This window comes from Phlebotomus papatasi, chromosome 2, assembly GCF_024763615.1.
Source record: "Phlebotomus papatasi isolate M1 chromosome 2, Ppap_2.1, whole genome shotgun sequence".
NCBI classification, from domain to species: domain Eukaryota; kingdom Metazoa; phylum Arthropoda; class Insecta; order Diptera; family Psychodidae; genus Phlebotomus; species Phlebotomus papatasi.
Genome location: NC_077223.1, coordinates 25,084,836 through 25,110,521, shown reverse-complemented (window position 1 = coordinate 25,110,521; position 25,686 = coordinate 25,084,836). Strand labels below are relative to the sequence as shown.

The following is a 25,686-nucleotide window of genomic DNA, read 5'->3' as shown; positions in this document are numbered from 1 at the left end:
AATATTTTAATTTGACAAAATTTAATTTTTTATTACCTAAATTTGGTGGTGGGAGGTGTAAATTTTGTGGGGTCAAATTATCTATATATACTCGTATACTGCTCTTTCATTGGTGATCCAACTATGTAGAATGTAGAATATCAATGCCTAAAAAACTAAAAGACATTTTTTTTAGAACTGTGCAAAATGTGAGAAAAATTGTTAAAGAGATGTCATATAGGGTTTAGAAAAAAAACAAAGGATACAATTCGTTTTCATGCAGCAATGTTTTAATGAAATTTGAGTTATTCATGTGAAATAACTTTTTCATAATACTGGAATTTTGGACATATTTGTAATACTTTCCCCAATCTTGTTGTGGATTGTTGAAAGTGGAAGGAATTTTTGATTGTTTGCATGGAAAATTCTCATTACACATACATTTTGTTTTATCCTGAGCATTCACTTACTATTCTACTATACTAATCCCATCACGGAGATACACTGCAAATGTTCTTATTATTGAGATTCTTTTAAGAGTATTTTTGCAGAAAATTGTGTAGTATTTTGGTGAAATTAGTGGAATTAAAACGAATTAAAACAGGAACCATTATACTTCATGCCGAAAGTAATAAAATGTTTTTTTTTGGCAAAAGAAGTGTTAAAAATTTTTAATCCACCTTGACAAATTAGGGGAAACTAGGGCAGAAGGGGCAGAAGTAAACATGGGGTAGCAGTAAACACTGCATTTTTTTTAACTAGATATTAGGCTTTAGAAAGCGAGACTTATATAAATTGATTGCTACAATAGATATCTTTGTCCACTGAAGAAATTGTCAATATAAGTCCAAGTAGTTTAGACATAAATATCAGTGTTTCGTGTTATCCTGTTTACTACTGCCTCAGTCTCCCCTAGGTTTAGGTTTAGAAGATCTATCAGTTATCTCTTGCTTTATTTTCACTACATTTGTTTATTTTTTGAATTTACATTGAGAAGGTTATAAAACTATTTTGAATTGCTTTATGCCCAACGCACAATAACTTTTGTTTGTAAACATGTTTTCAAAATCTCCTATCAGAATGAGCGAGATGACTAGATCTAGATCTCACTCACTCTCATTGAAATGTCAAAAACATGTTTACTCAACAAAAGTTATTGTGCGTTGGGCATTATTGTCAAATATACTTCAATAAGTTAACTTCCGTTTTGGAAAATTTTTTTCAATACAAAGAACAAAAATTGCACTTGGGATACCGGAGACCGGGGCAGAATTAGACACAGATAATACTAGACAGTGGGATATTGTAGTTTTATTTAGAAAGTATATTAAGTATATTGAGCAAATTGCTATTTATTCAAAGTAATTTTCTGTCTCCCTATTTATTGAGTTATTTATTGTTCGGATTCAAAAATATTTTTCATAAAATATGAACAGGGAAAAAATCATTTGCTGGCTAATTCTGTCCCGATTTCTCTTATGTAATGTTATGCTGAACATAGACTCAGGATAACCCTCGAGAATACACAACCCGAAGATATTAACGGTAAAGGATCAGCCCAAACTATCATGCACACATTAAAAGTAGAATAAACAAATTTAAAAATATATTATTACATTTTAATTCCTAATTAATTTCGAAAGTATGTTGCTTTGCACCCTCCACACGGAAAAGAAAGTGCTGACCTCCCCATTACTCGAACCTTTCAGTTATTTCGTGTTTGTTTTAATTCTAAAGGAAAGTACTATTCTTTAGGATTCTAAAGAAAAGAACTTCGAAAGTTCATGAATTAGAATAATGTCCTTTATTTTCCCTAAGAGACTTACACATTTCTATTAAATATTAGTTAGCCAACAATCAATTATTTATAATTATGTGTAAGTCTCTTATGAAAAATTAAAAAAAAATCGCATTATCTGAAGGCAAGAACGTTCGAATGGAGAATACTTTTTCCTATTAACATTACAAAAAGTACCCAAAAACACTCACAAAAATGTTTATTATTTTCCTACATTGAGAGAAATCCGAAAAAGTTAAAATAACATTCCGCAAATGTTAATTTTACCCTGCAATATTGATCTAAAATCGGTGTAAATATTACCCTTTTTAGGTGTATTAGGGGTTAAAGTTACCCTTTCTCATGTTAATTTTACCCTTAAAAAGGTGTAAAATTAACACTAAAAAATGTTGATATATTTCTACACCTAAAAAGTGTTAAAGTTCTGACGAAAAAAAGTTAATCAAGTTTTTACTTTGTTGAAAGACGTTTCAGATTACATTGCACTTATTTACATAAGTTGATGTATTTGAGGAACAAAACCACAGACTTTGATTCAATTATTTTAACCCATTCGCGATTGAAACATTACATTTCATACGCAAGATTGGTGAGCTTGTATGATTTATTTCTGAGAAATTCGAATCACTCTCCGGAAAGCATTTTAAGTTACTTAAATTCTTCAATGACAAAAACCCGATGAATCATAAACATATTAGGTGAGATTCTTAACAATCTCACCTACTATAATCCTAACAAAATCTCATGTCCTCCGATTGGCCCCAAACTTTGTCAGAATGTGTTTTGACACTTCCTGATCACGAATATATGGATGGCTAAAAACCGTTCCCGTCCGTCCGTCCGTCCGTCCGTCCGTCCGTCCGTCCGTCCGTCCGTCCGTCCGTCCGTCCGTCCGGCCGCTCTTTGGAGCTTAATAGCTCCTAAACTAAAAGAGATATCGACTTGCGGTTTTCGGCAAAGGTTATATATCGGGTGAAAATTGCAACTTGGTGCATTGACTCCCCACCCCCCACCCCTCCTTCCGCCATTTTGAAGACCCCCCTTTTTTTGTTTTCTTAATGGCTCCGCCCCTATGGCATCGATCGGGCTCAAATTTTAGAATGTTATAGCTGGGCCTTAGAGCTTTCCATCAATACTAAACTTAAGGTCTCCCGACCCCCCTGACCCGAGCTATAAGGGTCCAAAAAAAATTCTTAAAATGGCCATAACTCCTGTTTTAATTGTCAGAATTTAAAAAATGGGGGCTTTTTGGAAAGCTCTCGTGAAATGCCACTTCCCTTTCTAACATCGCAAGTTCGTAAAACTACCGCTAGGGGCGCTATTATTAAAAAGAAAATTTTTAAATCTTAAAAATTAAATAACTCAAAAATTCCTTATGCAATCATGCTGAAATTTTAGTATGTTGTAGCCGTTGATTATACCTATCAAACAAAAAAAACCTTAAGTCGATCCATAACCCCTGACCCGAGCTATAAGGGGTCAAAGTTCGAATATTGACCGGCGTCTATCTCCGGTTCTAATTAACATAGCGGCCTAAATTTTACCTTTTTGGTTTCGTATCGATGAGCACTTTCAGATGGAAGTTCAAAAAGTCCCCATAGGTGGCGCTGCGATAGCGTCAAAATTCATCGAAATTCAAAATCATTTTTCTCAAAAACGGCATTGTGCAAGTTAATGAAATTTTAGTATGTTGTAGCCCAGTCTAGGACGTTTCCAAAATGGTGCGTAAGTACGCTGTGGTTTCAATAGAACCGGAGATATGAGGGGTCAAAGTTCACGAAATTCAAAAAATCATATCTCCGGTTCTATGTGACCGATTTTGATGAATGAGGGCTTAAACGAAAGATCTTACCAAATGCTACAACTTTCTAGAATATTTGAACTTCGTAGGACCAACACCAGGGGCGCCACAGTCGAAAAACCAATTTCAATATCACATAACCTCAATTATCTCAACTGTCGCTGAACCGATTTTGATGATTACTTCGGCGTAATTGTAGAGGGCATTTGTCTCTACATTTCGTCCATACATCATTTTCCGCTCAGATTACGCTATCACTCCGATTTTGCCGTTTAAGTGTGAAAAAATTGATTTTTCCTATAATAACGCTTTGAAATCACTCAGATGCCAATTTGACTGCCTCTACTCCACAAAGACACTTAAAATATGGTTTTAAATGGAAAGTCCCACAAAATACAACAATTCTTTGATATAGTTGAAGTTCAACAAATGACTACTTGGGGCACTCTGGATGAAAAAACAAGTTAAGAAACAAAAAACCTCGCTTACCTTGGCTTCTGAGTAATCGATGAGATCATGTTCTACAGGAAAATTATAGAGAACATTCTGGTCTACATTTCACCCATATATCACTTTTGTGTCAGTTCATCCAAATCCTTGATATTTTTATTTAAATACAAAATTTGTATAATTTCACGAATTTGATTCAAGATAACTGAATGGCGACTCACAATTTCAGCTCTAAATCGAATTTGCATGCACTCCGAGTTAGCTCACGTTAAGAATCTCACCTACATAAGCCGGTTAGGATTATCTGTCCCTTTTATTTTTCTTTCTTCGGTTCGCGAATGGGGCCTATACAGTTCCACATCACGCCAATTTTGATAATATTTTCATTTATTCTCAATCCTAATTTCAAATCTGGGTGACAAATTCTTCACTTTTAGATTGTTACACTACACAAATAAATTATGATTGAAAAAAATTAATGTAAAGAATTAAAATTCAGAAACCATTAAGAAGAACATTTGATAGGCTATTTCATCCCTTAAAATTTTTTTTATCGCAAATTTAGTCTGTAATGGTTCCGGCACATCTGTTTTAGATCAGGATAATTTTATAAAGTCAAGATTCACATACTTTTTTCTTAAAAGCTTTTCCTATGTCAATTCCACTCTTTAGCACGCTACTTCTTTTTTTGAATGTCCCACCAAATTAAATTTAGTTCAGTCCAAATTTGAGACCGAAAAAATGGGATAGACTTATGCAAATCTTTGGAAAAGAAAGACACGCGAATTTTGATTTCATGATACTGAACTAAAAGGTATGGCGGAAGCATAAGGAGATAATTCCAAAATAAAATGTTATCTCTGGTATTTCTAGAAAATTATTTGAATGGATTAATAAAGCATAATGCTTTCACATGAACTGTCAGGAAAATTTTATAAAATCAAAATTTACATCTTTTTCTTTCTTAAAAGTTTTACTTAGGGGGAAGTGGGGCACCTTTGAAAGTGAGGTACCTTTGAAATTGGGATTTTTCACCTATTTTTAAATAATATTTAACCTTATCGTGATATAATTTAGCTGCTCATACTGATTGAGAAGCTAAATTACATTATGATATAGCTCAGTTCTACTTAAACCTAGGAGAAAAATCCCAATTTCAAAGGTGCCCCACTTTCAAAGCTGTCCCACTTCTCTCTATGTCTATTCTACCCTTTCACTTTCCTCTTCTTCTTTTGAACATCACACCAAATTAAATTTAGTTCAATCCAATTTTGAGTACGAAAGAGTGGGATAGACTTATGCGAACTTTTTGAGAAAGACAGGAACGCGAATTTTGATGTCATTAAATTTTACCGATCCAAAAGGTGTGCCTGAGGCATAACCAAATTTTTTTCATACGATTGAAAAACACTAGTCTAGTCTTTGAAAATAATTTCAAATTGCAGTTGTTTTCTCCTCAATTAAATGCACATTTACATATAATAAAAGCACTATAATGATGGTTGAAGAGAGCGCAGAAAATTTTTATATTACAGTAATTGCTTGTTGTGTTTTCGCTGAAGTACTTTTATGTATCCTGTGGAAATGGTCAACATGAAATTGAACAAATAGGTCAATATTTTTATAAAAAATTAATTGGGTTCATGATGAGTATTAAAACTTATGCGAAATCAACAGAGAAAAAGTTTTTAAGTACTCCTTCATTTTCTATTTTACTACTCCAACTCAAAGCGAGAGCAAAATTTATAATCTTTTTTTTTAAACTTGTTACCAGTCATGTCAACAGCACGGGTAATAGGATAAAGGGTGAGGTGGAAAGATAAGGGTGACTCCTACAATTCAACATTATCAAAACACTTTCGTATTTTCTTCTTACACTCTAACTTTTATCCGACAAGGAGGAAGCGAAGCATCTTTGAAATGGGACAGCTTTGAAATCGGGTTTTTTGGACTTAATATTTAATGAAACTGAACCTTATCGTAATATAATATAACTCCATAAACCAATTGAGAAGTTAAATTACATTATGATAAGGCTCATTTCGTTTTAAAAGTAAGAGAAAAAAGACCAATTTTAAAGTTGACCCAATTCAAATGTGCCCCACTTCCCCCTATTTAGCAAACGACCAAGAGTTTATTTCAGATGTGTTTTGGTTTTCATTCAAGGCAGTAAGGGCAGAATCACATTGACAGTAAAATGCTCACCGTATTTTGTTAATTTACGCATTTTCATTGCAATTCTTACGCAAATTCTCGATTATCGTATTACCTTATCTCATACTTGGTGGCACTAGGTGAAAATAATATACGAAAATTGAAGAAATAAAACGAAAATACGATAAACGGTGAGCAAAAAAATTGTACGATTAATTTCTTGTACAGTTTTTTTACTCACCGTTTATCTCATTTTCTTTTTATTTCTTCAATTTTCTTATATTATTTTCACCTAGTGCCACCGAGTATGAGATAAGGTAATACGGTAATGGAAAATTTGCGTAAGAATTGCAATGAAAATACGTAAAATGACGAAATACGGTGAGGCTACGGCGAACATTTTATTTTCGATGTGATTCTGCCCTAAAGTTGAATATTTCGTTCATACATGAGAAACATCTTGATATCGATTTTCCGAAGATCAAAATTAAAGCATTCTTAAGGTTTTATTTTTCATTTAAATAACTTAAATTTTAAATTTGAACTTTTTGGAAAATACTTGATATTTTCAATCCGGCTGTATCGAAATGAATCTGTAATGAATCCGAACTGTACTGTAATGTAGTCCCTTAATATCTAAAGAACATATCTAGTATTGTAATTGTGACAGTCGTTTCATTGGATGTGATTGACTATTCAGAAGTACAATATACGCTAAAGGCGTGGTAATGTTCCATCCGAACAATTGGATGGTATTTTTGCCAATGCAAGTCGAACTTTTTGACAAACAAAAGTTAAATTTTCCAATTACATTAAATGGAATTTGATAAAGCTTTTGTTCTTGTTTGAAAATTTTTGTGATTTGTTAATGAAATTTTTGCACAGTTTGTATTTCAAGTAGACAGATTTCAGCAATTGGTATAATTAAACTTTTCATACATTATAAGTGACAAGTGGTTTTAATGCAATGTATACATGCAAAAACCTTCATTCACACGGCGAAAGGCTAAAACTTTTGAAATAAGTAAATTCTATAAAATATGTATTCTGAATTGAATTAATGTCAAACACTGAGAGAGCAAGGAATATTCATGAGATTCACCAAAGTTTCTCATTCGATATATTCCACAACTTGTTCTTATCTCAGACGTTAGAATTTATTGGTTATTAAATTTTAAGGTAGTGCACCGTGTGTTTTGTCGATGTCAACCTCATTGTAGTGTTGAAAGGATATGGAAACGGAGAAAATTCATTAATCCTCCCTACGATTGGGCTCTTGAGGTGAATGAAGCATAACTTTCTAATTTATTGCTAAATGGAAAATTTTTGGCATAACAAATAGCGTTGGATGTTCAGAGGTCTTTTAATTATCCAGAGTTTTGTTGTAAAATTTTCACATTTTCCCGAATTTTCTATTGAGGTTCACCAAAACATCCAATAAATCACTCCGTAAATTTTCAGGCTTCTGGCAGAATCGACCAACTATCATTTACCGTAGTGAGGTCTATGCAGAAAAGCTCTCGGTATGGTGTTTTTTTCTCGCGTACACAAACTAAAGTCGAAAGTTGGAAGCAATGATTCTCTCGCCATTTGAGGAAAATTGAATGGAATACATAGTTGATAGTCGTTAGACTTTTTTTTACTGCATAGAAAAATTTTTATGGGCTTCCCCGGCAAACTTTCATCTACAATTCATATAAATTGCTGGACAAACCAGTAGAACACAATGCATTTTTATAGTTGAAAATGCATGTAAAACACAAATTACTCAGCAATATTGTTAGCTTTTTTTCCCACCAAAGACATTGAGAGCTTTCAATGTTTTGGTCGAAGGAATTATATAGGGATTTTCACACCTTGTAGCGCTAAAAGTACTTCGACAAAGAGACTCCGGCAATTGAGAGCAATTAGCTTTGAATTCAGCAAAGAAAATGAACATGGAAAGTAATGAATAATGAATTGTGTATTCATAAACTGTTAAGAAGCGATTGCGGTTCGGACTTATTAGAAATTTGAAAACCTTACTAAAGACTCCAAATATGGTACCATTATATTGAGGAATGCACTGTTTAGAGCCTTTCAAACGTTGGACCTTGAGAAACCGTCATTTCATTAGGAATAACTCAACGGTATAGGGGAAAGTGGTCTGCCTTTGAATGCGGCAGCCTTTGAATATTGTAATTTTTTCATTTTTCTTTAAAGCATACATTCTTTTCTATTAACTATTAGAGAGCTATTCATAATCCTCACAAGTCATCAAAAAATGCAGACCCTAGCTCTTATTTTCTAGGTGCTAGGGCAAAAAAACGAATCTGAGCTCTAAACTGTAATTTTGATGTTCCACAATTCATGTGTTTTTTCATAATTAAAATAATTTTTCGAACAAATCTTCTATTGTGAGTCATAGAAGGTTATTCTTGGATGGTATTTCTCCAAATACATTTTGATTCAGATGAGACAATTTTTGTGGGTGATAAAAGTTTGCAAATATTGCTCTGCGGCAGCCTTTGAATCTTAATGTTGTGTGCCTTTGAATCCTCTCTTTCCAAGCATTGAAACATCTGACAGCTTCCTGTCCGGGAGCAGAATAGAACTCCTACTTTGGTCTGACGAATGTCATACAAATGCTTATAAAATGCTATCTTGGTCCGGCCGGGATGTTTCAAACTAATTGTCGACTTCAATGGCGTTTTATTACAAATTTTCAAGTGAAAAACAGTGCTTCAGAAAAATGTAAAAAATGTTGTTGTATAATGACTTTTGACTACAGTGGTGGTTTATTGAGTGCATTAGGGTTCATGCTAATCAATTATGGGCCGTTTAATGTTACAGCCCTAATATTCTCAGTGAAAAATTAAGATTCAAAGGCTGCCCAAACACATTCAAAGGCAGACCATGCAGGCTGCCTTTGAATATATCGACATAACATTTTTAAGTTCCTCACCAGGAAAAACTGAGGACTTGCGAGTCCTGAATGGGGTAAGCATAGAAGCTTAATGAACAAGAGAATATTTTGGTGTAGTGAAAAGTAAAACTCATGTTGTAGTTTACTCTGAAAAAAATCTCAAATTTTGAACATCATTTTTCGTTCAAAGGCAGACCACTTTCCCCTATAGACCAACATTCTCCCTAATATATCCAAAAATGAAAAATTCGAATGAGGGACGTACAGATGAGACACTGTGCCACCCCTTTTCTTGTAAATTGTGAAAGTTCTATGGAAAATTCAGAAGGAAGTCTCGGCTGTGCTGTATACATGTTTTTCTTATAATATCTCCCCCTTGATAAGCATCGAAATATTATTTTTAAATCTTAATAATTATACAATAATATGATACTTCAAGCTGTGAGTATCGAGAGATATGAAGATATAAAAAAAAGTCGATGTATTATGTAGATGTTACAATCTCCTTCAGTTTGAGCAATAATAAGAAAAAATTGATATTGTAATTCATGTTAAATTTATAAACTTTCCATTTAAATTGCTGATTGTGAGAATTTTCGCAGGGATGAATAAGGGAAAAACAGGAAAATTTCTTCTGAGATGGAGGATTTAAATTAAATTTCTCCACATTGGACCAGATTGTGTAACAAATGGAAGAATTGGCAGGATGGGAAGATTAGGTGATACCCATGAGGAAACTTCACGTGCTCCAACGTGATGGTTTGCAGCCACAAAGGGATGTGTGTCATAAATCATGTGCCTAAATCAAATTTCAAAAGTAAGCGAAATTCACCCCCGGAATCCTCGGCAACGATGCTAAATCAATGGACGGGAGGATTTTACCTCAGCATGTGTGTGCAAATAATCGATGGGATGAGGGTGATGGGGTGGATAATTCCCATTCTATTGTGGAGTATAAAATGTGTTGGTGGAAAAACCGCACACATACATCACACAGTGATTTATGATCAATTGAACAAGACTCAACATCAATTTGTCATCGTATCCATGTTTATGCCTATTATTTATCCTGGATGCTGTACATCACAATTCTACCGAGAACCTATAGAGACCACACGCACTCCCTGATTCCTTTGAGAAGACTTTGATTCCCTTAGGCCCATTAATCTATCAGCAATTATCTTCTATTTACTTTCCACCACTGCGCTCACCACCTATAACTTCAGCACCGCTACTATTGAAAATTTAAGCTTCAAAAGGAAGTGTTTGACAATAATACCAATTTAAATTAAGGAAAATTATATTTTTATTTAGCTTTATATTTGCAAAATATAGTACAGATCCTTATGGCTCCGGCACACCTTTTAGTTCAGGAAAATTTTATAAAATCGAAATTCGCATTCCTTTCTTTCTCACTTGTTTTGCATATGTCTATCTCATTCTCTCGCACTCTTCTTCTTCTCTTAAACATCACTTCAAATTCAATTTATCTCAATCGAATTTGGTAGGAGAAAGAATGAGATAGTCATATGCAAAGCATGTGAGAAAGAAAGGAATTCGAATTTCGACTACATGAAATTTTCCTGATATAAAAGGTGTGCCGGAGCCATTACAGCTGCCTTTCAATTTAGACAGGTCCGTTTGTGTGGTTTCTAAAGTCACTAGAAGAGAGTAAATGGTGAATATGACAAAAATTGGATAAGAGAAATTTGTGTCCGTATTGATGCAAATGCCCTACGTTTGTGTAGGTAAAACTCTTCAATATGGACATAAATTAATTTAAACTGTAGAGGCCATTACGGATTAAGCCGAGTGATGACTTATGGTGTTTACACACTAAAAGCAATTTTCGTCAAAAATTGCCTTTTTTAAAAATTCTGACGTTTCTGCCTACAAGGATAGGGGAAATTTTCTTTAAAAAAAGATTTTTGAAAGAAATTTCTCATAGTGTGTAGAGGCCATTAGTGAGAAACTAATGCGAATGTAATCTAATCATTATTTTAATTATAACTACATTAACCCTTTAAGGACAATTGGGTCACCCGTGACCCATAGAGAAAATAATTTTTCCTGACTGCCTGAAGTTATTTCTTTCTAATGTTTGTGCATAATCACGAAGTAGAAAGATGTAGGACTCTAGGATGTTTTTCGCAATCTCCAACTATTTGCTATATACAAAATATTTGAGCTCAAAAATAACGAATTTTCAAATTTTCACGTTGGTACTTGAATTTTAATATTTTTAATATTTCTATTTTTTTTAAGCAAAACCTCTTGGGACTAGAAACTATAATAACTATACATAATATCTCTCAACAAAGTTAAAATTATAGTTTATTGGTATTTTCAGGAAAGCTTCATAATTTTCATGGGTCATATATGACCCAATCGTCTCTAAAGGTAAAAAACACCGAATTTGTCTCTAGTGGATTTTCGAAGATTTGAGGTTAGACTGTTTCATGTTTTTGTTTATGTGTGCGCAAAATAGTTAATTATTCGTATGATATTGTGTGATATATCAATTAGCTGAGATTCCCAGTGCAATACTGACTGAAGAAGGTAATATTTTGATAATTTATAAAATACTTCTACGTATATGTTGTAAATTCATAACTTTTTACTCTTGTACATGACTTCAAAAATTGAAAAAAAAATCATGATCAATGAACCCGAAATGATCCACATATTATGCCCGGAAGATAGCGATGATGCCAACAATCTTGTCCTGAACGAAAGTGATATAATACAATATATTTGGAACAAGACGTATATGAAATGGACTTTGAAGTCTTCATCGAGAACGCATCAACTCCGGAAGAACTCCCGGATCCACAGCAATGTATAACCGTACGTCTGAAATTCCCAGAGACAAACAACATTGCACCTACCCATTACCATCAAACATGTTTCGAAGAAAACTGAGGTGCATATGGTGCTATCAGAAAAAAAGGTTATAAGACCAATTGTATTTGTGAGGCATGCGACATTTACCTCTGTGTTATCTTACCAGTATGCGAAATTTGTTTCGATGAATATCATAAAAATTAAAAATGAAGTAAACAATAATACATTTTTTCATAAAAATTATTAATTTTGTGTACCAGTCTTCAAGATTCTTTAAGATCAAAAATTGAATTAGATTTTTTAAAATTAATTTTTGATCGTTTTAATTTTTACTCGAACTCTAAATATTTTTTTTATTATTACGAATATATTCAAGATATTTATCTTTCAAAAATAATAGAGCAAACGAGTAAACTAGTCGTCTGCAAAATTTTGTGCTTTTTTACCTTTAAGGACGATTGGGTCATATATGACCCATAGTTTTCCACGGACTCCTAGGGATGGGAAATTTTTTTTTAACCATAAACCTCTTATTTAGGCTAAAATGTCGAGGGAAAGTTGATTTCATTGAATTTCGCTCAGCGGAAAGCTTCTCGTCCTTAAAGGGTTAAGTTAACGTAAGAACTTCAATATGGACATAATTTTTTCCAGTACGTAGGGGCCATAAGAAAACTCTCAAATATGGACATATTTTTCTCTAGTGTGTAGAAGCCGTAATATAGAATAATCGAGAGATTAAAAATTTTGGTTCTCTATGAAACTCTAACAATATAATTTTAATTATTTGAATTAACTTAAAAACTATTTTCAAAATAGCGTCGTAATTTTATTTCCATATATAGATCAGTTTCAATATTTCCAATTAAACGAATTTAAGTTTCTTTAATTGTGTCAATAATAAATTATGATATAATTCAGAATAACCATCTATTTGGTAATTAATCTATTTGAATAACATTGTTAATCTATAAATAACAAAAAACCACAATAATAAACTCGCATATTATTTGATTTGCAAGAGAAACCGCCAAATCTAAATTTGGTAGTGAGTAATGTCATCAAAACTTTAATTTATTGTAATACTGTTAATTGTGTGTGTGTGTTACAAAGTGGATAGTATGTTATTCTCAAAGATGACTATTATTTGTAATTTTGTATATACTTTGTTGCACCGTCTGCAAAATTATGTTTCTGGATGGATTATTTCCGGGGAAAATTACTCTGCGCAAATATTTTTGAACCAAAGGCACTTGTGGGGCGCGGTCGTCTGCAAAAGCACACTGCCCAATTCATCCTCATTGAATAATTCACTCTATAGATTGCCAAGGGTGAGTTGTAGTAAATTTGGATGCATGTTTTGACATAGAGTTTATTACCCACTACCATGCACAAAAGTTACTTGTTGTATGCCATAAGCACAACTTGATGGAGGGCAGCCTGCAAAGCTTCACATTTTCTCAATTGTTTTCGTCCAAGCCCCAAAAGTACATACAATTGCTCCAATGTCGAAACTTCTTTGACCATTTCAAGGGTGAAATAGGACTTTTACCAACAAGAAACTTTAAATTTCCCACTTCCCCATACACTTGAAGAATCTGTTTGTGGTTTCTTCTTGTACAGCTGAATAAACATAATAATTTAGAGTGGTAATTGTTATCTAAGAATGTTTTTATTAGAGATTTTCTTTTTTAGAACTTCGACTTTTGGGGGCAGAGTTGAAATTTGACTTTATCAAGTCGGTATGATCTTTGCTTGCAGTCTATTTTAGTAACCATTTTTGACCATTTCAATGTGTGTAATCTCTTGGAGAAGAAATACCAAGGGATATGGACCTGCGGTTCTCACCAAAGTTTGAGTATCGATAAGTGAATACTGATTACAGATGCCAGTAGGGGAATTCTGTAATTTTCATGGCATTGTCACACATGAGTTCGAAACCTGACAATGCCATTCGAGCTCTTTTTTGTCATATCATATGAGTTCGAAAATGCAATTCATTGAATTTTTAAAGAAATCCCTTTACTTGATGATTTTATGAAAATACAGTACATCTTGTTTAATTTGTTTAACAAAATTCATTGTCATTAGAATTGCCAGAAATCTCAAATATATGACTTCTGACAATGCCACGGGAGCTGAAATGGCAATGTCACGGCTACAGAATCGCATTTTCGAAAAAGATCTCCTGAGATTCAAACGCAATTTGTTATATGGCATTGCCAGAGCCTTACAGATTTCTCCTCCAGATCAAGTTTTCTATCAGCAGTGAAAAGAGATCAGTAGGGGAATTCTGTAATTTTCGTGGCAATGTCACGCGTGAGTTCGAAACCTGACAATGCCATTCGAGCTTTTTTGTCATATCATATGAGTCCGAAAATTCAATTCATTGAATTTCTAATGAAATCCCTTTACTTGATCATTTTTGGTTGATTTGATAAACAAAATTCATCGTCATTTGAATTTCTAGAAATCTCAAATATGTGACTTTTGACAATGCCACGTGAGCTGAAATGGCAATGTCACGGCTACAGAATCGCATTTTCGAAAAAGCTCTCCCAAGATTCGAACCCAATTTGTCATATGGTATTGCCAGAGCGTATATTTGAATCTCAGTAGAGCTTTTTTGAAAATGCGATTCTGTAGCCGTGACATTGCCTTTTCAGCTCACGTGACATTGTCAGAAGTCAGATATTTGAGATTTGTGGCAATATGAATGTTGTTAAACAAATCAATTAAGACAGACTGTATTTGCATAACATCACGAAGTAAAGGCATTTCATTAACAAATCTGTGAATTGTATTTTCAAACTCATATGATATGACAAAAAAGCTCAATTGGCATTGTCAGGTTTCGAATTCACGTGTGACAATGCCACAAAAATTACAGAATTCCCCTACAGGTAGACTATTAAATGCAGGAAGACGTATGTAGAAGGCAGGAACGCTGGTGGCCTTATGCCGAAAATAGACACAGGCTGATCCTAGAGAATACTCAGCTCGAAAAATTTGATGGTAAAGGATCAGCCTAAACTATCGTACACTGAGGATTTAGGATCAAGGATTAGCGTTTTCAGTGTAAATTTCTGTTAAATGTGCACACTTTGATTGCTGAAAGACTTCTTAAGTTCAATATCAATGGATTTTTCGTACAGAAAGGACCACTCTGACCTTCCCATTACTTCAATCTTAATGCATTTTAAGATTTTGTAACATTGCGTGCCATTACTCTCCATGTTTTTTCACCCAATTGACATTTCGAAAATCACCCAAAAATGCCCAAAGTGAAATTTTATATTTTTGGCACTGGCGCTAAACTTCAGTAGACCTCACAAATTTAGAAGATCAGCCTGATCCTCCAAATTATGGGCTGATCTGTGAGTATATCGACACCAATCTTCATTTTTCGGACTAATCCCTAAGCCAATCCCTGTGTCTATTTTGGGCTCTACACGGGCATCAGTCTTAACGCTCAATTTTTTTTTATTTTTGTTTTTTATATTTTTTTTCGGCTATGGCTATTAAAGGTAGCCGGATTTCCCGGTTTCTTTAGGCCCGGTTGCCAAATATTCATTTTCATAGGGAGCGGCTGGGAATTCTGAGCGTGGAATCACAGATTTTTGTATCACAAATGGTTTTTGATTAAAACTGGGACGACATACCAATAAATTAAATAAAACAGTTCATAAAAAGTCAGGGTTGGGCTGACATTCAACACTCATGGGGCGTTATAACCCCAGCATCCAACCTCAACCTTCCTGCATAGTCCATGAACTTGTTATAGATAACGATGGATGAGCGGAGAGAGGTCATCGAAACCGTGGTTGTGAACTTCTTAGTATTTATTTTGAGGCGTTTTAAGACCTCCACCGTGTCTAGACGTATTGAGCCCCTTCTGCCTACGACAATGGGTAACACATAGTCCCCGGTGAGTTGCCTTCAAAGTTGAAGCAAATTTCTTACTTTCGGCACCACCCATGCAGAGCTTGTGTTGTACAGCCTCTGTACTACGAGAAGAAGGGAATCATATTTCTGAACCTTGTCCCTAAATCCTTGGGCTACACCGCTTCCATCCTCGTGGCGGACTGTGACATTCACCACGAAGACCCCATCCTGGTTCTTTGCTACCAGATCGGATCCACTGAGAAAAAAAAGAGGCTGCGATTAACTTTTTTTCGTCATAATATTAACACTTTTTGGGTGTTAAAATATATAAAAAATTTTTAATGTTAATTTTACACGTTTTAAGGGTAAAATCAACATGAAAGAATGGTAACTTTAACCCATAATACACCTAAAAAGGGTAATATTTACACCGTTTTCGGATCAATACTGCAGGGTAAAACTAACATTTCCGGAATGTTATTTTAACTTTTTCGGATTTCTCTCAGTGTCGGAGACGGTTTCCATCATTACGTGCGATTCGTCAATATAGTCATTACGTCATTTTAGTCATTACGAACGCTTGAGATGGTACGAAGCAGGGGGACTTTCCCCTATCTTAAAAATTTCGACGTCAAGTAAATATCTCGAAAGCTCCGTTTGTGAATACGACAGAATTTTAGTTCGAGGATGAAAAAAGCTCAGTTATCTTTTATAAGTTTTTTAAGTATTCCGAGAATATTTTGGAAATAATCTCTATACTATACTATTTGGCCTGTATAGTAGAGTAGTTACTGCATCAACTTTGAGTTTATTACTTCCCAACTTTTTCCCTAAAAAGATTTTGTGTATCAATGAGGGTGAAGAGAGTAAGGGAAGCTGGGGCACCACCAAACACGGGGTACCACCAAACACTAATTTTTATTTCTAAACTACTTGAACTATCTCGACCATTCCTTCAGTGGACAAGCATCCCTATAGTGCCTATAAATTCCTATAGGTCTTATCCTCTGAAGTCGAATATTCAATTAAAAAACCGCAGTGTTTGGTGGTACCCCGTGTTTGGTGGTGCCCCAGTTTCCCCTAGTTAATAAAAATGTGAACCTTTCCTTACCTCTTTTAATTTTATTGAAATCTCTTTTTGATGTCATCAAATGGGATATAACAGCAAGATCAAAAATTTCCTGACTTTTTCATAGAAAATGTCCCGAAATCATTTTAAAATTAATGTATTAAAATGTGTTTTAACTTTATAAAAAAGAAGGTTGGAAATATTCCAAGCAGAAGCAACTAAACTCCGTAATAAAAATCGCGCAACATACTCATAAATTATGAACAAACTTACTTTTTCAGTTAAAATAAACTTTCAAAAGAACTTTGCATGGTTTATTTTAGAAATATTTGGTTTTATGGTATATGTTTTACTTTTAAAAGATCCCTTTAGCATACACTACACGTGTTGTTATCTTTGCACGTGGGAGAGTTTAACATAGTAATTGCCGTAATTGCTCATTTGTCGATAAGAAGGTGGAGAAAAGTAAATAAATCAAATTTTATTTAGAGGTTCTTTTAGCAATTCATTTGGCGGAACCAGCTTTGATAAGTTAAGACATTAAGATTAATTATATTACTGGAGTATCAATCCGCCGTACTTCTGCATAATTTACGTGTTATATCTTATATAATTCACATTATTCATTAACGTTCTAGTTTTTTTTTGCAATACTGTACAAAAATTGGTGATATCTATTACATTTCATGTATAAAAGGAGTCAGGAACTTTGAAATTAAGCAGTACGTTAGATTTTTTCAATGGAAATGATGTCAATCGTCTCAGTCCTATGTGTTGGACTGCTGTTGTCTTTTACAACATCAGAAGAGATTTGTGAGTGAACTAAGTGTTGAATCTATTAATCTTTTGATGTTCTCCCAAATCTTACTTAATTCAATTATATTGTAGCTGATACTACTGCTACGTTAAAGCACTTTGACTGCGTACCTTTCTTAATAGGATGCAACCACTACAATCGCTACTGCAGATATGGACATTGTCTTCCAAAGCAAACAGTTGGTAAATACCATGTATATTTCCTATATATTATCGTGATTCTGGAGGGAGGGTGAAACCTTCTAAACCCCATCAAGCTCTATTAACTCATGACTTGAGGGAAGGTTAAGATGATGAACATCTAGGTCTAAGAATATCACCAGAATTTTTCTTTTGAACTTCTATTTAACAGTTGTTGTATTTCTTGGAAGTCAGATAGGCCACTCAATAAACAGGATTCTTAATTCCCAGGACTCAATGGGCCACATAAGAGATCGGTGATGGTCTCCCTCATAAGATCACCCTCAAACGAACCGCGGGAACAAATTGAGGCAGATCTTTAGATTTTTGACTTCACAAACTGAAACCTCTTTAAAACTCTTGATTGTAATATTGTACACTGTTATACTTGCAATTGTATAGGGGAGACTGTGGTCGTAGTAAACTTGGGGTAGTTGTAAACACTGATTTTTGTCGCTACACTACTTAGACTTATTTCGACTAATTCTTCAGTGGGCAAAGATCCCTGTAATATCTTTAAATCTATATATGTATATCTCGCCTTCTAAAGCCTAGCTTACAAATCCCCCATGTTTACTACTGCCCCAGTTTTGCACATATTTGCTCACAAAAATCATAGCCCTAAGCGAGAAATTAATTTATTGTGTAAAAAGTAATTTATCTATATTTTTTTTTAAAATTTTTTATAGGCGGTAAATGTGATTATAAAACTCCTTGTCGGGTTGGCTTAGCTTGCATTGACTGGCGATGTAAGAGAATTCACAAAAAGAAAACAACTCCTGAACCAGATACTACAACTCCAGAAGCAACTACAACTGCTGGACCAACGACTACAACAACGGAACCTACAACTACTACAACGCCAACTACAACGACAACTACAACGACAACAACAACAACAACTACTACCACTACAACAACTACTACTACCGGTAATATTATTTTAAAAAATAAGTTAGGCAATGTATGTAATTAGATCTGTCACGACGAGTGATTCAGTCCTCGAATTTTCCTTCACCCCTTGTTTCAGATGTGTACCCAAACAGTGCACAAATTAAACCACTCCAATGAATTCGATACACGTCATGTAAGGTAAAGTGCTCTCGCTCGACCAGTTCCTCGTCTCGACCGGTAGATTTATTTATACATATTTGCTGTAATAATTTACGTATGATCTAACATTAATAGGTCAATTATTCCATGAATAATGCGAACCAGTGACAAATTCATAGAAATTTACGAAATTGACCATCAAGCATTTAAAAATTGACCCACTGATCGAATCGAGGAATCCGGTCGAGCGAGGGTACTTTACCTTTATATGAATTTTAGATAAAAACATATTTCCAGTTAAATTTCAAGGACTTCTATTTATTTATTATTTATTAAGAAGATTTCATTAAATCAAAATTTACATCCGTTTCTTTCTCAAACGGTTTACGTACTTTTGTTCCATTCTTGCAAGATGATTTTGTGAGCATGAGAATTATCTTTGTCTGTGGATGGGCATACCACTTTTTCTTCGAAACCGCCATGCCCAGGCGACTTATTAGGAACCGTTATGATCCAGTCACACTTATACGGGCTTCAGACCTAAAGCTTAGCCATAAGGCTTAACTACTCTAATTTCTTATCAATCACAGTTTTTTGAAAAATTTTATTCTGGGTTAAATTATTGGCAAGGGCACTCAATTGATCAAGTGGTAGAGCACTCGCTCTATGATGCAAGTGTCCCGGGTTCGAATCTCCTTTAGGTCACTAGGAATTTTTCTGGCGTTCAAGGTGTTCGAATTGCTTCCAGTGAGCTTCACTGCACTTGATTCCACGGGCGTGGGGCTGACAACCTCATCCCGTACAAGAAAAAATAATAATGCATGTCTAGAAATCCCCTTGCAGGAAGGCCTTGTTCCTTCATGGATTGTTGTGCCAGCATTACTATTATTAAATTATTACAGTAGACTCTCTCAAATTCGGGCATATAGGATCGAAATGTCAGCCGAATTAGACAAAAATTCGGGCGACATGTGCATATAGATATTGAGTTTACACACTGATATATATCGTAAATTGCATGAAAATCCCTCAATAATGCAAAATCACATCAAAACTAAGACAAACCATGCCAAATTTGAGCATATTTGATTCATTTGATAATCATAATCAAACTTGAAAAATGACAACAAACTTTTTTCAAATGTAACCGCTGCCTGAATTAAAAAGTAGCCCGATCTTAAAAGAGCCGAATTTGCGAGAGTCTACTGTATACATATTCTCAAAAAGCAATAAAATCGCTCGCTATGTAAGATTTTGAGACCTTCGGGAACTGGGTTAAACCTCTAGTCTGAAGACCGATTTGCGACTTAAGCCGAGACACGATTTTATGTAATCATAATTAAAATATTTCTTTGAATTAATTTCCATCAGTTTCCCACTAACTAAGCTGTTTCTCTCCTTAAACCGAGAGACGTAAGTCGTAAGTGTGGCTAGGGCATTACAGCCCCAATATTCGTCCGTTCTATCTTAATCTTCAAGACATTGAACCTACTTTATATTGCGGAAAGTCTACCTCGGATTTGTAGCAGTGGAAGTGAATATGTAAATATTTTTTCGACTGGATTCTTTCACGTCAAAACTCGTACCAACTTGCCTTGTTTTTAGATAGTTTAATCCTTGCGAATGTATGTTTTACTGGTCGGATTCAAAACCTTATAGAATTGCAAAAAAATCTGCTCCTGCCCAGATTCGAACTCGGGACCGTACCGTCATAAAGGTACTACTCTATCAGTGATCCACTGGGGCTCTCCCTCATGAGCATCACAAAAAAATCACAGGGCAATTATCTTATAAATTTAAACAAAAAATTTAAAAAAGAAACTGAGATTGTAAAGAATCTCAGCTAAAATCAACAAATTCAATTTTGATTTGAGTACGAAAGAATGATATGTTTTGAGATAAAAGGATATGAATTTTGATTTCATCAAATTTCCTAATCTAAAATGTATTTAAAGGACATTTTTATTTATATTTTCAAATAGATTTTGCAAAACTCATTTATACTATTATTCCATGATCTATAAATTTAAAGTATCAAATTTGCTTGTGCATTTAAGCTAAAATGAACTCATTTCACTCTAACTAAGCTCAAGTAAAATTGTAATAGTACTTTAATTTGTTTTCATATTAAAATTTATTTTGAAATGCAGACCTTTAATTACTGATAATTTTGAAGTAAGCTTATAATATGCATATAATGCGTTTCTAAACTGCAATGTGCTGAAGACCTGCGACTTAAGCTGAGAGACGGTTTATTGTAATTGTAATCGAAATACTGATTAGACTACATTCCCCACAGTTTCCTACTAAGTCGGTCTCAATTTGAGCTGTAACTCTGTTTAGGTCATAACTCAGAATAGGACAGCTTTAAGCTTTTAAAAGCTTTTTTTGTTTTACAATTAAGATGTTTTCTCCACATGGAATTAAAGTGTTTCAAAATAGTAAGGGAACACGTGTTATAATTTTTAACCCCGAAAAATTGCATGAACAAATATCTCTTCTCGAATATAAAAAAAATATGTGCGTAAACGCTTGTATATTGTCCCTGCTTTAAATTCAAGAAATAATGGTTTTCTATATATATAAATGATATCTTTATTTTTTTACTGCCAAGAAATATTAACATTTTTTAAAACTTTATTGTTTTTTTTTAGAATGTCCTCATCATCATCATCATCACTGTAATTAAAGAAACGAAATCTGCAACATAAGGACCTAAATAGACTCATGCTTATCTTCGAGAATATTAGCTTCTAAAATTTGGCGGTAAAGATTTATATCAAACTGTCATATACTGAAGGTTTAGGCTAACCGATTAAATGTTCCCCAGCGGGTACAATTATGTTAGCTGAAAAAGGCAGAGTTTTCAGCAAAAATATGCTGAAAACGCTGCCTTTTTTTTTAGCTAAATTCGCTCGCTGGGCTTTTTACTAAATTTCAAATTTTAAATTTCTACAAGTTCATATTGGTTATCGATTTTGAATTTATTTTTAAATTTATGAATTTTTTAATTAGCTGAACTCATATAAACGGAACCCTTCTTAGACAAAAAAGGAAGTTTTAGAAAAATTAACAAGAACGTTTTTAATGTAAACTGATCTTAATAAAGGAGTAAAAATGATTTAAAAAATCTTTACATTGTTCTTTTGTCTTCTTTTTGTTATTTTTTTTTAGGAAGGTTTGTTTGTTTTACTATTTTATGACCTTTATGCCCAGCGCACAATAACTTTTATTTGTAAACATGTTTTCAAAATTTCCTATTAGAGTGAGCGAGATAACTAGATATAGATCTCACTCACTCTCATTGAAATGTCAAAAACATGTTTACTAAACAAAAGTTATTGTGCGTTGGGCATTACTTTGTCTTAGAATTTGTATTTATTTTGAAATTTTGATGCAAATTGTTTACGACTGTATTGCTGAAACTGTTAAAATCGGTTAAACATGTCATTTTTTTATTTTACTGTATTGTAGTGGGAAGTGGGCTATATTTGAATTGGACCAACTTTGAAATTGGGATTTTTCTACTATTTTTAAATGGAATTGAGCCTTATAATGATGTATTTTAGCTTTCAATTTAAAACTTGAGAAAAAAGCTCTATTTTAATGCTGCTCCAGTTCAAAGATACCCCACTTTCCCCTACAGGACAGAACTCTAAAAAATGGTTCACAATTCACAATAAGTTTGTATACATTTTCATAATAATATTTAAAGTTCTTGCGTTTCTATAGTATTTTTTTCAGTTTATAAATAAATTTCTCGGTTACTCTCCTCAATGCTCAAGTTAATTTTTCATTCCATCTTCTTTGAACTTTTTTCCTCAGGGATATGTATGTGTGTGTTGTGTGCTAATTTAAGAAACGTCACTTGCATTGCACTTATGCAAATGAGAATTTAAATTATAGTTTTCTGGGAACCTCAGGTTCTTTACGCCCACACCATTTTGCCCATCTTCCTCAAATGTACACAACTGCTTGTGTCCCATGGGGTAGTTTGAGGTTGAGGGCATATTTAGCATCCCTTCTGCATTCACATTCTGCCTCAGACCATACAGCTCTTAAGCAACGTATCAGGCTCGATGGGGCAGGAGATGTTTGAACTGGAAGCTCTGGCAGAATAGTAAGAGTGTGACTTGAATTTTCAATTACAGATTCCTCGTTTTGCATTCCCATTCTCACTGAGATTCACAGATGGGCTTGTAGTGGACCCAGAAAAATAAGGAAATTACATCACTCTTGGAGTTTCCTCACAAGATTCTCTTCATTGCACAATTTGTCTAATAATCTGACTTTTGAGGCGCTCAATATACAGGAGAAAGATTTAGGAAGAACTTCAAATGTAACACTACACCATTGCCACTTCTTCTCAAAAAGAAAATCATCCACAGTTCAGAATTTTCGTTTTTATGGAAGGAATAGGAGTATATTCAAATTTAATCTACTCTTAAAGAAAATCATTAAACATAAATCCTGTATCTCTGACTAAAAATGAATAGAAATGACACATCAAAGAGATTGATTAATTTGCAAACAAATTTTGTAAATTGCACTGCAAATGTTCGTAAGTTACTGAATCATCGAGCTGGTTCTTTTGATGTCTGCTCTCTAACTCATTCGTAAATTAAATGCTACTGGAAGGTGTTGAAAAGACTTAATACACTTTGTATGTTCCGTACAAACAACAGAACATAGTATAGAAATTGCTTTGTATTCCTCTTTTTTATCATAGCCAATTATTTATTTACTTTTTTTTTATTTATTTGTTCATTTGACTTTTGAGACACAAATCTCTTGAAGGCATAACGTGGAAGCATAGGAAAGTGAAGAGAAGTCAAAAGCGTCCATCGCCGTCTTAGCGTTATTGAACCTCCAGAGCGAAATGGTTTAAAAACTCTTTCGCAGGTTGTATATGCCGGGAGCAACACATTAAGTGTACAGGGTACCCGGTTACAATAAATACCATGTTTTCAAAATTTCTATGAGAATGAGCAAGATGACTGGATCTAGATTTCAATCACTCTCACTGAAAAGTCAATAACAAGTTTACAAAATAAAAGATATTGTGTGTTGGTCATAAAAAATAAAAAAAAGGTTAACGCAAATCCTTCATAAAAAATATCCGTCCATGATAATTACAAAGGGCCAACTCATTTCCAGTAGATAGCATGAAAGACTCAACTTTATGTAAATAATTATCTCAATTCAATGACTGAACAAAAATAATTTATTACTTTTCTATATTTTGTATGAGTAATAATATAAACATCGAAATATACATATTTTAACTTTTCAAAATATTTTTTTTATGAGTAAGCTCCTCATCATTCTAAATGATGCGCAAGTTTTCTTCAAATTAGACTGACAAGGCATTAATTTCCTTGACTTACTGTGGTATCACACTAGAGAATTTCACATTAAATTTTTAATGTGATTCACATTAACTGTTGCTGATATGTGTCCTAATGTGCAATTTTCGTCAAGATCTTTTAGAAATCGATTCATTTAGTGACAAAAAAGTGGACTTGAGTCACAAAAATTGGTTTGAATAGATTAAAATAGCATAAATACGATTGATAATTAATGAGCAAATTTATGAGCAAAATTTGCTCATTAAATTTTCATCAGGTACTACTTTATTGCAGTCATTAGGGTAGTTTCTGCGTCACAATTTTCTCACCAATTTATTCGTGATTAAATTGTGATAAAAAGTAGTGCTATTACCTACTGCTAATACCTAATGCATGAGATGGAGAAAGGTCAAAAGACCTTGAAAAAGGTCGGTGCAGAGGATAAGTAAGCAAAAAGCTAAACAAAAATGTGTTCGATCTACATTTTATATTCCATCATAAACTTCTGTTCTAGGATTTCGTGGTCAAATGATATGGTGGCCGGATTAATTGAGGATGTGCATCAGGAAACCGTCATTTGGGACTACAACTGCCGGGAATACAAAAATAGAGGCAGCCGATCTGATGGTTTTCAGGCCGTTTGCGACAAATTGAGTCACTAATCGCCGGAACTCACACCTTAGTAGGGATTTGGGTGATATTGGTTCCCTCATTTTCGTAGTCTTCTTTTGAAAATAAAGCCCTACGATTTGAAGCAGCTCTTTAAATTCCTCCAAAATCATCCGGAGAAAATTATTATGTCCAAAAAAATCGTCCCAAAGAATTTCAACGACACCATGTGAAGGTCGCGTTAGGAGCCAATCTCTCGCCCACAACCTCCTTCTTCTCGCTTAGCGGGTCCTTTTGCACGACATAAAAGTAGTGTACAGGAGGAAAACTTGCCTCTTCTTCACTAAAATCTCACATTTTCGCTCAAACGACTGAAATGCTTCAAACCCGTGTACCATCGTGACATTGAGCAATTCTAGCAATGTGTCCTGACTAAATCATCGATTTCGAGTGGTTGTAGAAGTTTTAATGAGCAACTTTTCACTTTAACTTTAATGTGAAATTTTCTAGTGTGATAACTCCGTTATAGTCTCATGTTTCACAAAAAATTGAACGATAAATCTATTTTGTGTCCCTTAACCTACAACTAAATTGCACAAGCAATCAAAACGAGTAAAATTTTGAAAAGTGTTCTAATAACAAAATTTAATGACTTACCTATATCATGTAAAATTTATTAAATTCTTTTTCTAAGTGCATTAAAATTTTAAAATTGCAAAAAAGTGAGTTTACCCCTTGTAATCTCTAAGGAGCGATATATTTCAAAATTCTTAAACTTTTGAAATATAAATACATTAA

General features: G+C 33.8%; 1 long non-coding RNA gene across 1 annotated transcript in view; it reads left to right on the top strand.

Annotated features, from left to right (window-relative positions):
• Window positions 1-22,053, top strand: part of LOC129803291 (uncharacterized) — a 36,304-nt gene extending 14,251 nt beyond the window's left edge. Inside the window, exons 2-3 of the long non-coding RNA XR_008751848.1 lie at window positions 18,568-18,810; window positions 21,586-22,053. This is a non-coding gene — a long non-coding RNA (uncharacterized LOC129803291). The remainder of the gene's footprint in view (window positions 1-18,567; window positions 18,811-21,585) is intronic.
• The last annotated feature ends 3,633 nt before the right edge of the window (window positions 22,054-25,686 follow it).